General features: G+C 43.3%; 1 pseudogene; it reads right to left on the reverse strand.

Annotated features, from left to right (window-relative positions):
• Positions 1-797: 797 nt before the first annotated feature.
• LOC101595167 lies at positions 798-3,042 on the reverse strand (annotated as a pseudogene).
• Positions 3,043-11,540: the final 8,498 nt, after the last annotated feature.

Genomic DNA, 11,540 nt, shown 5'->3' on the forward strand with positions numbered 1-11,540 from the left:
TCTTTATGCCACCCGTGTGATGTGAGGTGAACAGCCTTTACCACATAGTCTCACTGCCATGATATTGTGCCTAACCACATGACCACAGAATCAGCAGAAGCAATGACTATAGGCCACAACCTGTGAAACCCTGAAAGAAAATTAGTTGATACCTCTCTGGAATTGTTTTGCTCAGGTATTTTGTCACAACGATGGTAAGTCTGACAAACATGATGGGCCAGTTTTGTAGCCAGTTTCCACATTGCTGGGATGAACATCCAAACCAGGTACAGTATAAAGGAGGAATTTACATCAAACTTACAGCTCCCAGGTTAAGTTACATCAGTGGCGGAATGAGCTGCTTCCATACATCTAAGGAGAGAGAACCAGACAGCCAGCAAACATCAAAAGCAGCAAGCACCCCAATCCACAAGGGCTCACGCTGCTGTCTTACATCTTGGCTGGAATCAGATCTGGCCCCAGTGACATCTTAGAGCTGGACTCGAAGATGTATCCCCCAGTGACACCCCCTTCAGCCCCAGTGACACCCCCTCCAGCCAGACAGCTGGAGATTCAAGTTACAAGTTTTTTTTTAACATTTTTTTTATGTTAAAGACTGAATTTTTTTTTTTTTTTTTTGGTTTTTCGAGGTAGGGTCTCATGCTAGTCCAGGCTGACCTGGAACTTACTATGTAGTATCAGGGTGGCCTGGAACTCACAGCAATCCTCCTACCTCTGCCTCCCTAGTGCTGGTATTAAAGGCATGCCACGCCCAGCTAAAGACTGAATTCTTTTATTTGGAATAAAATATTCTTGTCTTACGCAGTAGATGATAAAAAGGGATAACGTATACACATTACTAACCATATGAACAGAGAAAACCAGTGCAAATGTGGCAGATAACATATTGCAAAGGCTGATACCAGGACAACACTACTTGAGAAAGGTGCCAATAATACAGTGAGTGTGTGAAAACAAAGAGAAATATCGTGTTTATAGGGTGCAGAAAGTTTCGCAGAATCTGACAGAGCCCATGCATCTCTGCACCCAGAATACACTTGGAGAATAATTTAACCATGACAATAGGGACTATGGAAAATGGTATATTGTGTATAAACCTGGCCTCTCTAATCGCCTCCTTATGTGCCTGGAACATCTTGACGTTGTTCATGTTCAGTTGCCAATATTTCACATACCCTCCATGGTCGGCTGCCAACCTCCACATGTCATTATGTGACCAGGTCATGGCCCTCACTGGACTATCGTGAGCCTGAAGTATTGTTTCAAAATTGAAAGCCAGTCCATTCCACAAGGTGAGCTCTCCACTATTTTATTTGCAGATGACGTGATTCTATACATAAATGACCCTAAAGACTCTACCAGCAAACCGTTTGAGCTTATAAACACTTATAGCCATGTAACAGGATACAAAATAAATACAAAGAAATCAGTAGCCTTCCTATATGCTAACAACAAACACACAGAGGATGAAATCAGAGAATCACTCCCATTCAAAATTGCATCAAAAAAAAAGTACCTTGGAATAAGCCTAACCAAGGAAGTGAAGGATCTCTACAATGAAAACTTTAAATCACTCAAGCAAGAAATTGCAGAAGACAGTAAGAAATGGAACAACATCCCTTGTTCTTGGATCAGAAGAATCAATGTTGTGAAAATGGCAATCTTACCAAAAGCAATATACACATTTAATGAAATCCCCATCAAAATTCCAATGGCATTCTTCATGGAAATAGAAAAAAGAATCCAAAAATTCATTGGAAGCACAAAAAATCTTGAATATCTAAAACAATACTAAGCAACAAAAATAAGGCTGGTGGTATCACCATACCTGATTTTAACCTATACTACAGAGCCATAGTAACAAAAACAGCATGGTACTGGCACAAAAGCAGACATGTAGATCAGTGGAACAGAATAGAGGACCCAGATGTAAGCCCAGGTAGCTATAGCCATCTGATATTTGCTAAAAATGCCAAAACACTCATTGAAGAAAGGACAACCTCTTCAGCAACTTGTGCTGGGGAAACTGGATATGTATTTGTAGAAGGATGAAAATATATTCTCTCTCTCCATGCATAAGAATTAAGTCCAAATGGGTTAAAGACCTTAACATCACACTCGAAACTCTGAGACTGCTGGAAGAAAAAGTACAGGAAACCCTTCAACATATTGGTCTTAGCAAAGACTTTTGGAATATAACGCCAATTGCTCAGGCAATAAAACCACAGATTAACTGCTGGGACTGAAGGACTCAGGAACCAGAGGGACACCATGACAGGCTTCAGAGTCACCAGTAGGCCTAAGTTTCTATTTCCCAGCAAGGTTTAAATAATAAAGTGTGTTTCTGTTTTTGTTTCCTTTTCTTTTTCTTCCCTTTTTTTTACTTTCAGTTTGCCGGCAAGCCGCATCGGGGGCATCTGTAATTCTGTTATTCTATCAGGTCATACATCCTGGTGGACGCACCGTAAGGACAGACCTGGAGGAGGCACGAGACGTCCTGTCCCCTCATCTGAGTGGGGGCTCTGTCCCAGACAGAGCAAACCTGCTAGGGAGACCTGCTCCCATCTGTACCGTGTTTGGCATTATTGAGCTGTCCCCTAAGGACTCAGACTCTTGTGGCCACCATGGATCTGAATCTGTAGCGCGCATCTGTTTGTTTGTTTTTTTTGGGGGGGGGGCCTGTGTGTCTGTGTCTTGTGTGTCTTGTCATTGCCCTAATCCTACGGATGGTCTTCCCCTAACTCAATAACATGGGACAGACTCCTTCCTTTCCTTTAGGACTCTGCCTTGCGTACTGGAAGGACGTCCAAGCAGCTGCCCATTACAATGGGGTAAAAGTTAAAAAAAAAACAAAAACAGATGGATTACATTTTGTTCCTCTGAATGGTCTACCTTCAATGTAGGATGGCCACCAGAGAGGACCTTTCATCTAAATACTATACTTGAGGCTGGAAAAAAATGTTTTTTGCCCTAGGAGTGGACACTCTGATCAAATCCCTTATATTGTGACCTGGAGGAACCTGACAGAAGAGCCTCTCCCATGGGTGAAGTCCTTCCTCCCTTCTTCGCCCCCTCCTTTACAGGTGCTGGCAGTTACGCCCAGAAGAGACACCAAGCCCACTGCTGAAGCCTCAGCCCCAATTCTTGTGGGGAGCACTGATGAGATGGACAGGGTGGGTGAGTGCTCTCCCAGAGGGACTGGGAGACATCGGCCCTTGTGACCTTGCCCCCGTGTTTTTGAGGGCTGGCAGGTTTCTCTTTCTCCTCCTCTATTTTTGGTTCGCGCCATCACGCAGGACCAGACACGACGAACTGGCAACTGATGTCTCTTGGCAGAGGCCACTCTTCGGTATTGACTGAAGGCCAGCCGTCCTCTGCCTGGACCCCGACAGCCTGCTGGGTGTTGGCAAAAACCCTCTCTCTATTTCTTTCTGACACACACAAAAAAATCAGTAACACATCAACCTCTTAAAAGCCTGTAGGGCAGGTCGCCAGCCTCTTAAATTTGTGGACAGGCTCACGCCCGGAGCTTTGGGGGATCCCCCGGGTGCTAATCAGCCCTCGGGAACATTGCCCTCTGGTCTTGGCATTTCTAATCTTTCTCTGTCATGGGTAACATTGCCTCCCACAAAAATATACATATATATAGATATATATCTCAGATTAATGGAATAAGAGCTCTTCTGAAAGTTAAGGGAATTAGCCCTCCCAGAGGGAGGCAGGCTCCTTTTGGGAAGAAGTCGTCCAGGTCATTTCTGGATTTTTGGGCATCCATGTGGACCCGCATAGCTTATCTGACTGGGAAATAAAAAGTTCAGGAAGGAAATTTCCCCTCACTCCCTTTAAGCAGCAAAACTACAAGCCAGCTTTGCCAGCGCTCCAAGGTGGCTTGGGTCAGAGTCAGGTGGCAGACAGACAATGGCGCCTCTGCCCATGCAGGTGCCATGTCTCCGCCTCCTCTCCCAGTGCCCCAGCGGGCCACTCCTTCTTCAGCAGCCTCCCAGTGGGCTGCCTTCTTCAGAGGCCTCCTGGCAGTCCTGGAGGCCCCCCTTTTTCCCTTCAGGTAGTCAGAATCCTTGGCCTCCCAGCAGTCTTCTTGACCATTACCTCCACGTGTACTAGACCAAACCCCTGGGCAGTGCCAGGAGCAAGGCAGGGCTGTGTAAGGTGTATATAAGCCCTGCCCAGGTGCAGCAGTGCACCAAAAAGTGGCAAGAGGGCAAAAAAAAAATTTTTTTTTTGTAATATCCTTAAAAGGAGGAGGCAACTGACCTGACTTCTAGGCCAGCCTGCCTCAAGATAGCAACAATATTTGCTTTAGTTTAATGTCTTATTGATATAAATGACATAAAATTGTCTTTAGACTACTCACTTGTTAGTGAGTAATAGGATTGATTAATTTGGTGTAGTTTTTCATAATAGCCTTGTAAAAAAGGTGGTTGATAATGGGATGAGATAAGTTGATTAAAGAAACTGGAAAGGAATTTTTCAATGTTGGGACATAGAATGCTCATTAAAAAGGCTTTTTGAGTGGTACTTAGATGAGAATGTTAAAGTATGCAAATGAGGATGTGTGTACATAGGAAAGAATTTTCAGGCTAAACCTAAATGCCATGCCTAAATTTAGAGATTTTCCAACTGTTTACAAACTCTTAAGGATACTCTAAAAGTTTTATATAGGGACATAGTCTTAGTCTAAATTCATCTTGCATTAGACACAGGTGATGCCTATGCTAGGTGGGTCACAAAGTCACAAGTACAGATGTAATTGGAGGTTTAACCAGGTTAAACATAGACAAGAGCCTATCACCTTGTGTTTTGCAAATGGGTAAATTTACTATATAAAAACAAACAACTTCAGAATAGGATAAGGAATGTCAGGATGCTTATCTCTCTGCTCTGTAATTTCATTTTGCTCTTGCTTTCCAACATATGCTACTTAAATTCATAAAAAGCTGGACTCTGAAAAAATAGATGGAACCCCCTTTATCTCAGACCCCATGCAAGTTTAAGCCATGTGTCCCCCAGACTCTGACTAGAAAAAAATGGCCAATTGTCTCTGACAAAGAAAAAGGAGTACAGCATATAACTGTGGTTCTCTTTAGTTCTTTTCTTTTGAACACCTAAAATCACATCTGTTAGATAAAGTTTCTCGCTAGACAAAATGTTAAAATAGGTAAACTGAGTTAAGGTATTTGATCAGGTTACAAACTCCTTACATAAGATCATTGGAATCATCAGAACAAAAGACACCAATATTTTGGCCTGTGCTCCCAGGTCATGAGGCCACTGGAGATGATGGGACACTTCTACACTGGCCCCCTGGTAAGTCACCTGTCTTCCTGAGCAGGGAGGATACAGAGACCCAAACAAAATCGGTGTACAGTCTCAAATAGGAAAGTCACAATTGAGGAGCAATCAGTCCTCCTGACTTCCCAAAAAAGGGAAAACTACTTGACCAGCATGGCCCTGACTCATCCTAACAGACAGAAGATACCAGTAAGCTACAGGGCTACTCCTGAGTCCCTAAAGTCTCTTTGGAGAGCCATTAATGACCTCCAAAACCAATCCTTAATTAAATTTTGGCTGTCTGCATGTTCTTAAACACTCAGAGAGAAATGTATAACCAAAGATTAAAATATATATTTGTACAGCCTTTAATGGTACCCAACAGCTCTCTGTTATCAAGGTTAAATGTTGTGTATATGTTTCTGATAACTCTGCTGTTTCGTCTGTTTTACAAGCCATGTTGAATACTACTGTACCATTTAATGAACAGTTCTGGAAGAAAATCTCAGCTTGCTCATCTTCAGAGGGTCCTGAGACAATACAAGCCTATCAACCTAAATTCCTTCAACCTCAAAAAAGACCAGTTTGCTGTGTGCTCACTTCTCATTAATTCCTTACGTTTATTCTTTCTCCCCAGTGTTCTCTTCCAAGACTATCTTCCTACACTCTGGGGTTCATTAAAATAGTTCCCCTCTCTGTGAAAGACTCTCTAACTGCAACAAGTCCCCACGTCACGTCCTATTCAGCAGGAAACAGTAAATGATCTGGTGTCTTCATCCCAGTCCTCTAAAGAAGTTGGAGTGTCTTCTCATGAGAGGGAGAAATAAATTTACTTTTCCTACAACAAGGAGGACTATGCCAAGCCCTGGGAGAACAATGTTGCTTTTATATCAAAAATTCAGGTACCATTAGAGATAGCTTAGCCATGGTCTGAAAAAAAAAAAAAAAAAAACTAGAGGAAAGGGCACAAGATAGACAGCAGAATCAAAATTGATATAAATCCATGTTTGATTGGTCCCCATGGCTAACGACCTTGCTTTCAGCCCTAGCTGGGCCCCTGATTCTATTATTGTTGTTACTAATCCTTAGACCCTACATAATCAATGAACTAATCTCGTTTGTCAGGGAATGAATTAACACAGTACAATTCATGGTGCTAAGAACCCAGTACCATCCTTTACAACCTCTTCTCTAATAAAGACCCAAGATTGTGTCCTCCTAAGTTACAAGCCGAGTAGGGAATGAAGGACTCAGGAACCAGAGGAATTCCATGACAGGCTTCAGTGCCACCAGTAGGCCTAAGTTTCTGTTTCCCAGCAAGGTTTAAATAAGAATTTAACAGTTACTGAAAAAAGATCACAAATTGCTTATGCCATACATTTCTATAGTCATAGACAAGTTGCTTAAGTTCCTCAAACACACCTAGCCAATCACAATAAAGGTTACCAAATCTGCTTGAAATCCCCTAGCCCCCTGCCCACCAGCTCTGCCCCCAGCATCCTAAGCCTATCAGAAAAATACAAGTGCAGTTACTGCTTAAATCTACCAATCACGTAACCATTCCCCTACTTCTTTGTTCAAATCCCTATAAAAAACCTGCCCCCCTGCTGCTCAGGGCTCTTGTGCGGATCCACTGCATTGGTGAAGTCAAGAGTCCCAGCTTAAGCCTGAAGTAAAGCTCCTTGCCTTTGTATATGTGTTTGGTTCTCCTTGGTGGTCACTGGGGGTGCCAAGAACTGGGCATAACAGGGACCTCATGAAATTACAAAGATTTTGTATGGCAAAGGGCACTGTGAATAAAGCAAAGAGGCAACCTACAGAATGGGAAAACATTTTTGCCAGCTATACATCTGACAGAGGATTGATATCTAGGATATACAAAGAACTCAAAAAATTAAATAATAAGAAATCAAACAACACAATTAAAAATGGGCTATGGAACTAAATAGAGAGTTTTCAAAAGAAGAAATATGGATGGCATATAAGAATCTAAAAAAATGTTCAACATCCCTAGTCATCAAGGAAATGCAGATTAATACTACATTGAGATTGCATCTCACTCCTGTCAGATTGGCTACCATCATGAAAACAAATGACCATAAGTGCTGGCAAGGTTGTGGAAAAAGAGGAACCCTTCTACACTATTGGTGAGAATGCAATCTGGTCCAGCCATTGTGGAAATCAATGTGGAGGTTCATAAAACAGCTAAAAATAGATCTACCATATGACCCAGCTATAGCACTCCTAGGCATATATCCTAAGGACTCATCTCACTACCTTAGAGGTACTTGCTCAGCCATGTTTATTGCTGCCCAATTCACAATAGCTGGAAAATGGAACCAGCCTAGGTGTCCCTCTACTGATGAGTGGATAATGAAGATATGGCACATTTATATAATGGAGTTCTATTCAGCAGTAAAGAAAAATGAAGTTATGAAATTTGCAGGAAAATGGATGGATCTGGAAAGGATTATACTAAGTGAGGTAACCCAGGCCCAGAAAACCAAGCATCACATGTTCTCTCTCATATGTGGATTTTAGCTACATATGACTGGACTTCTGTGTGAGTAGGAAGAAAACTCAGTATCAGAGGCCAGTAAGCTAGAAAGATGTAAAGGGAAGAGAAAGGAAGGGGGTACTTCATAGGATGGTATTGTATATATATAAGTAGAAGAATATATTAATGGGGGTGAAAAGGCCCAAGTGAGGTCAGAGGAAGAGATTAAGTAAAATAAAGGTAGAGAGAGGGTTAATCAAAATCTAAAAGGATATAAATAAATCATATGGAAAACTACTTTTTGGAGAATGAAACACTCAGGAGCCGTAGATTGTTGCTAAAAATTTTCAGTGCCAAGGATGAGATACCTTCCAGTGAGTTGTTGGCCAGGGAGGTCCCTGGTGTTCCCAAAACATTACAGGCCATTGCCAAGGCCCTTGGTTTCCCACCAGGAATAAATGGTAAGACCCTATTGCGCTGCAAGTCCACTGAGAAATCCTGCTGGAGCTGAGCTGAAAACCTCCTCCATGTAGACCAGCTGATACAAAGTTAGAAGAAGCCACACTGCAAGTCTTAAATTTTTCCAGCCAGGCCAAATGAGCCAACAGTTCCAATAGTGGCACATCTGTCATGGTGGAAACCAACTCTAATTTGACTGGAGGCCCGCTCCATGGGAGGGAATACATCCCTGATACTGAAAACTTAAAACAGAGTTAGTCATGAGCCCTAGGGGTGTAACATCTGCTGCTGTCTGGCTAAATGTGTATACCATGCTTATCAAGTTGCTCAGTAAGCACTTCTCTTAATGTTCATACCCATATATTAATGCTACCCTCACATTTGGTAGAGAACCGTCTCTGTTCAGATGGTGGTGACCTTGGGATGACTCAGAAGGCATCATGGTGCGGGAAAGAAGTGACAGGAGTGTTCAGCACTGCAATGCCTCTATCACACCTTCCAAGGCTCAGGATTGCTTGTGGAAGAGGTATTGGAAAGAATGCAAGAGCCAAAGGAAGGGTAGGACTCTACAGTACGCTCCCCTCAGAGACAAAATGGCAAGCGCAAGGTCACCCCTGCCCACTAGGTGGTGCAAGTGTCTGGAGTTCGATTGCAGTGGCTGAGGCCCTGGCATACCAATTCTCTCTTTCTCCCCCGCCCCCCAAAATAAAAAAGTTTAAAAACCATATTAATGTAAAAAAAAAGTTTTTTCTGACCAGGACTGAGAGCAGAATTGATCTGTGGGGGAAAAGGTAAATGTTTCAGAGGCAGTTTGTGAGTACAGTAGTTTCTTCCTTAGGGCCTACATTCTTCCCAGCCATGGGCATTGGACTTGCTTTTCAGTGCCAGGCATGTGTTTCCTCCTGTGGAGAGGTCTTCAAACTCAATCATAGAGCTGTTGTTTATCTCCATTACCTTCTTGCCTCTCTTGCACCAGAGGGCACATTTTGCCCAGCAGGTCAGAATTGTGGATGACTCAGCAGTGAATGCAGGATTTCTTGCTGGGGAATATTACTGATGCCCTTTCTCTGCCAGCAGCCCACTTAATACCTCTGGCACTATTTAAACTATCCAGCAGGAAGGAAGCTGTCACCTTAGCTCAAACTTGATTTCTCCGTGTCCTGCATTCCACAGGAGTGATGTCTTCAATGATAGGGTCTTACTTTTCCATTCTGGTGGGAAGCCAAGAGTCATGGAAATAGCCTATATTAAGTGGGGGACTCAGAAGGTTCTCTGACCAGTTCACTGAGAGATATCCTATGCCTGGCACTGATAATGTTTGATACCCCATGTCTGCTGGGAGCAGCATTATCCATCTGTGTCGGGTGCCTCCATTTATTTTTTCCCCTTTTTATATATTTTTATTGTTTACTAAATAGTAGATTTTCTTATAGCTTTTTCATATCTCCTAAATTTTGGCTCATCTTCTCTTTACTCCCTCTTCTCACCCATCTCTCCACCCTCAAACCTTCTTAACCCTTTCCAGCCCAGTGTGGTTTCACCCCACCACCCACACTGCTCTCGTAATTCCTCTGTCTTCCCCCCCTCAGACAGCTCCCTGACTCTTAGCCCTGTTCTTACTTTCTGCTCTCTGTGGACACCACAGTTGTACTCGTGAGTCTAGAAATTCAAAGGTAGGATCTACGTGAAAGAGAGATAACATGTAGTGTTAATTTAAAAAACAATAGATGTCAGGCTGGAGAGCCGGCTTAGCAGTTAAGGCGCTTGCCTGTGAAGCCAAAGGACCTTGGTTCAGTTCCCCAGGACACATGTAGAGCCAGATGCACAAGATGGCGCATGCATCTGAAGTTTGTTTGCAGTGGCTGGAAGCACTGGTGTGCCCATTATCTCTCTCTCTCTCTCTATCTATCTCAAATAAATAAATAAATAAAAACAAAATATAGATGTCATGTGTAAGTTTTATTTATTTATTTGAGAGAAAGAGGAATACATGTATGTGTGTACATATACATATATGTATATATATGTGTGTGTATATATGTATATATATATATATATACACACACACATATATACATACATACACACATACATACATAGAATGGGTGTGCCAGGGCCTTCAGCCACTGCAAATGAACTCCAGATGCATTGTGAATCTAGCTTATGTGGGTACTGAGGAATCAAACCTGGTTCCTTAGGCTTTGCAGGCAAGCACCTGAATCACTAAGCCATCTCTCTAGCCCAATAATAGCTTTTAATGTAGCTGCTTTGTGGTCTCCACCTTTATGTAAGAAACGCCTCACTCGTACTGTCAGAAAAAAAAAAAAAAAAAAAAACAGTAGGCCATTGTAAACCTTGATGGAATCAGCCTTGTCTTTGTCAGGGGTTCCTTGCCTGGGAGAGTAAGCACTCTTAAGCTTCTCTCCAGAAAGAAATTTGGGCTGGAGGGATGGCTTAGCAGTTAAGGCATTTGCCTGTAAAGCCAAAGGACCCAGGTTCAATTCCCCAGGACCCATGTCATCCAGATGCACAAGGGGGCGCATGCATCTTGAGATCGTTTGCAGTGGCTGGAGGCCCCTAGCTTGCCCATGCTCTCTCTCTCTCTCTTTCTCTCCCTCTTTCTCTGTGAAATAAATAAATAAAAATATTTAATTTTAAAGAAAAATGGGCGTGGTGGTGCACGCCTTAGATCCCAGCACCCAGAGGCAGAGGTAGGAGGATCGCCTGAGTTGGAGTCCACCCTGAGACTCCATAGTGAATTCCAGGTCAGCCTGGGCTAGAGTGGAGCGAGACCCGACCTCGAAAAACCAACAAAGCAAAAAAAAAGAACTCAGGCAACACTTGGCACTCAAACGAGGACACCAACAAAACTAAAGATGAGTTCGAAAGGAGTAATTTACACGGCCCTTGCCTTGTATGCTGTGTGCCCGAGGCTCACCCACAGAGGAAATCCCAGGATGGGGAAGGCTAGCCCACCCCCCGTTGAGTAGGGTGGTTTGCTTTGTCGCCATGGTGACTGCTGCATAAGCCCTGCTAGGGGTAGTGCTAGGCCTGGCCCTCTGGAGGTGAAGTTGCATGGGACGAATCCCAGTGTGGCAGTCTCCCACTAAACTGTATGTGGGGTAGCATGCGCGCTTCACCAGTGAGGTCCTCCACATGAATACGTGGATGTCCTAACAACTGATAATCTGGGCTGGAGAAGTGGCTTAGCGGTTAAGCGCTTGCCTGTGAAGCCTAAGGACCCCGGTTTGAGGCTCAATTCCCCAGGACCCACATTAGCCAGATGCACAAGGGG

Source organism: Jaculus jaculus, chromosome 13 (genome assembly GCF_020740685.1).
Source record: "Jaculus jaculus isolate mJacJac1 chromosome 13, mJacJac1.mat.Y.cur, whole genome shotgun sequence".
Lineage (NCBI taxonomy): Eukaryota > Metazoa > Chordata > Mammalia > Rodentia > Dipodidae > Jaculus > Jaculus jaculus.